The sequence below is a fragment of the Coenobita brevimanus genome, chromosome 38 (assembly GCF_032717465.1).
Source record: "Coenobita brevimanus isolate Jiangsu-jjx chromosome 38, ASM3271746v2, whole genome shotgun sequence".
NCBI lineage: Eukaryota > Metazoa > Arthropoda > Malacostraca > Decapoda > Coenobitidae > Coenobita > Coenobita brevimanus.
The window spans coordinates 20314097-20318458 of NC_136991.1; positions in this window are offsets into that span (position 1 = coordinate 20314097).

The following is a 4362-nucleotide window of genomic DNA, read 5'->3' on the forward strand; positions in this document are numbered from 1 at the left end:
TTCCTACAATTTCAGAGGCTCGAGCAACCCTGATGCATATCCAAGAAGTCTGCAGTTGGCTGTAACCGAACTCTTCAAATCCAGGTGGAATGCCACCTTGAGTATCAACAAGCTCTGATAGTAGCCTATGTGATTTTCAAGAAGGCCTTTGGTTCAGTAAATCAGGAGGTACTATGGAAATTTCTTTAAGTCCGTGGGATTCCTCTTAGGGACAGTCCAACTGATTGCTGGCCTGTTTTCAAACACTGATGTAAAACAGATGTAAATAGGCAAATTCACACGTACCTATTTCTGTAATTTTGCTTTTGCGTTCTTACCATATATATGAATAAAGAATATTTAAAATTTTTCCAGTTTAATTCTTTGGTGACCGGGAAAAATGTAGGAACACATTTGCTTAATTTTTCCATTGATTACCTGCAGTTGATAACCTGTGATAAATGAAGAACAGTAGTGAGAAAATTATTCAATTCACTATTTCATTCCTTCACATTATCGATTCATCCTATGTAGTCAGTGATTCATTCTCCTGTACCTATAACTCGCTTTATCATCCCATTTATTTACTTGAAACGGTCGACTTCTACAAATTGTGTTGCAATCAAATGGTATTAGTTGTATCAGAACCCACTCGAATGTGTAGCCAGTGGACACAGAAACAGAATGGTAGTCACTTTGCTGACGTTTCCCCTAGGAAGCAGTCAGTCGCCACCTCCTTTCCCCGTCTCTCGCCTCTCTTGTAAAGTGAAAGACTGCTAGACAATAAAATGTTATGACTGTTATTTCTCCAACCATATATCTTCCTTTAAACATTCCTGGACAAAAGATCATGATACAGGCAGAGTGAAGGGTGCTTGCAGCTTTCCACCATTCATGAATGATGAGTCATTGTTTAGTTATTTCCCTGCACTCAAGTTTAAACTATTTTTATTTTAATTTCTTTATGGACTGGGAAATTGTTCTTGTTCTGAATAATGATATTAAATAATGTTTATCCTTCGGTGCTTTAAAGTATTTAGGATAATATCATCGAGGCTCCACTCTTGATTGTCAGAGTTTCCTTCCACCTGATTCACCCAAGCAGTATATTCTTTCATAAAGGTAATGAAAATGATACATCAGTTAAAAAGATAATCTGTCGGACGGGATACATAAATATCCATGGTAAGTTATATGCAACCTTGGTTTCTTCGCGACGATCGTGGTGTTCTGCACGATGTGGAGAGCAAACCACATGTAAACTGTCAAATGAATTTAGTGAGTGCTTATGCATTGTTCCATTAACTATTTTGACTAATATGTATGAAAGTACAATACATTAGAGTCTTTAATGTGTTGAACTGCACTTATTACCATGCTTACATAATGACAAAGTTCTGTACTGTCAACTGAATTAATAGTTGCATGCGGTCTCGTAACAAGATTACCTACCCAAGGGATAACGGGGCTTTATTGGAACCCTGTAGAATACCACAACTAAACAGATGATATAACCACTGATCTCAGGTGGATAAAATGTGTTACCTTAATGTGTTCATATTTTATTACTTATTTTAAGCAATGACAACAGTTAGGGGATGGCGGTGGTGGTGAGACCTAGGGCCGTGTGATCTTTCGTGAAAGTTGGAGTTTGTTTACTTCGACCACACGGAACCTCCAAGCTAGAAACGCCGCACTTTTTATGCAGATCAGATTTTATGTTTTTTTGCATCTCACATGTAATAATTTGAGTGTATATCGTAAGCTCTACCTTTTATGAATATAATATGCCAAGCATCGAACTGTGCATTATCAGGGTGAATCTGTGTTGCATGTAGAACATATTGCTATGAAAAACGAATGTTAAACTCTCTCGTGTGAAACTTGAGAGTACCCGTCAATTAATTACAAAGATTCGGGATGATTCGGAGAGTTCAGGAGGGGGATGGTTCAGGAAGTCCGAACTATGCCTGCACTACTACCAAGTCATGACTTTATCAAATGATAACGCTACTTTTGATCATTTATATTTGAACACAATGAAACACCACTCTTAATAGTAATCAGGGAATATAAAATAGGTTTGTTTATTTAACCTATTCCTCAAAGTGTTCAAAGAAGGAAGGGGTAATACAAATTCTATTTCAGTTTTGCAGGCTGCATTATGCATTAAAGGTCTTAAGTTAGTCTGGAATAAGGCCTAGAATGAAAAGTGAAGACAATATTCCAGAGAGAGAGACAGACAGAGTGAGAGAGAGAGATCTAATTATGCATAATTTTGTAACAGAAAGTAAAAGATTAAGTCATTTATTAATACATCTGGTGAAGGTTATTTCAGTTATGAAATATATATATATATATATATATATATATATATATATATATATATATATATATATATATATATATATATATATATATATATATATATATATATATATATATATATATATATATATATATATATATATATATATATATATATATATATATATATATATATATATATATATATATATATATACAAATATATATATATATATATATAACATATATATATATATATATATATATATATATATATATATATATATATATAGTATATATATATATATAGATAGATAGATAGATAGATAGATAGATAGATAGATATTATATATAGATAGATAGATAGATATAGAGGTAGATAGATAGATACATAGATAGACAGATAGAAAGATAGGTAGATAGATAGATAGATATAGATATACCTGTATATATATATATATATATATATATATATATATATATATATATATACAGTAATCACTCCAATATCCGACGTAATAGAGCCATAGGTAGGTCCGGTTATTGGTTTTGTCCGGATATTGGGCCCCAGCTTATGGACTTGTACTTATGGACCCTAACTCAGAGAAACACCTATACAACTCCCTCTGGACATGCATAGCACCTATTTAAGACCCAAATCACACCAATAAGGCACATAAATGACTGAAATAAATGCAAAAGAAACATAAAATGAGGGTTTAGAAGTATGTTCATACATTAATAAACATTCTGGTACTTATGGACCCTAACCTAGCCTAACTCAGAAAAACACATTCCTTCTGCACATGAATAGCTACTAACACCCTATTCACACCAATAAAGGACATTAAAGAGTGAAATGAGGTAAGTATAGTAGGGAAAAAAGTACAGTATGAGACATTCTGGCTACTTACAGCAAGTCCCTGGCCACCTCGATGAATAACCGCCTCCTCTCGGACTCTGACAGTAAGAACGATTTCCTGAAGCACTTGCAGTACACTGTTCCTGAAGTCTTGCACTGAACTTAGTCATTAAGACACAGAAGTCCGTTCTCTTCACAGTGTTCACTTTTGTCCAAATAATGCTCCATTGTAACTTAGTGTTGCAATTTAACTTTTCCCAATTTTTTAAAATTTTCCAAAGGCAAAACAAACAAGTCTATTTACGTTACATTATTTTTCTACTGAGTCTTTTCTCTCACAACTTTAAATCCTTAACACAACACACCATTTTTTTCACTGCACAACACTCAAAATTCCCGTGTGGTCTAGTGGAGAAGTTCTTGCTGTTTATTCACTGTCAGAGTCCGAGAGTATCACTGGCAGGCGACCTAGGGGTGCATCGCTGGGTCGTGGTGATGGTGTAGCCACTGCAGAGGACTCTGAAGAAAGCCGCAAACTCCCGTCGAGCGGTGACTCCACCGTGGCTGATGTGCTGGGCTGTGGCTCAGAGCATGAGGGCCTGTCTTGGGGAGGCAACGGAGTGGAGCCAGGGCTGGGCACAGCGGGGGTCACGGGCCTGAAAAAACTGTCAATGGTTGATTGACGCAATGACCGACGATTTTGACGATTGATGATGCGCTGCCTGAAAGCACGCACTTCCTCCACGAGTCCCAAGGGCCCCAAATCCCTGTCGCAGTCTGCTTGTTTCAGGTAGTCTAGGACGAACTCTAGATGTTCCCGGAGTGCGCTCAGCTTGGGGATGGCTGGAGTAGTGTCCTGCTGAGAGGAGTCTGCATCATCGTCGCCTTCAGCATCGGAATCTTCAAGTTCGGTACTGACACCAGCAACCGAAGACGCGATCTCGATATCAGACAATGTCTGATATCCAGGATCGCCCTCATCGTCATCCAACCACTCACGAACATCGTCCACATCTACATCGTCGCTGTGCAGACGTAGCCGTGCATGGAAGTCATCCACGTCAAACCCTAGAAAATCGTACTCCACATCCGTTCCGAGAAGCAGATGAGACCAACCATTTTCAAGAGTTTTCACAGGGACTTCCTTCCATGCACTAGCCCAGTTGTACAGCGCAGACTTGATGTTGTAGCGGCGAAGGTTTTCCAAAGTCCGC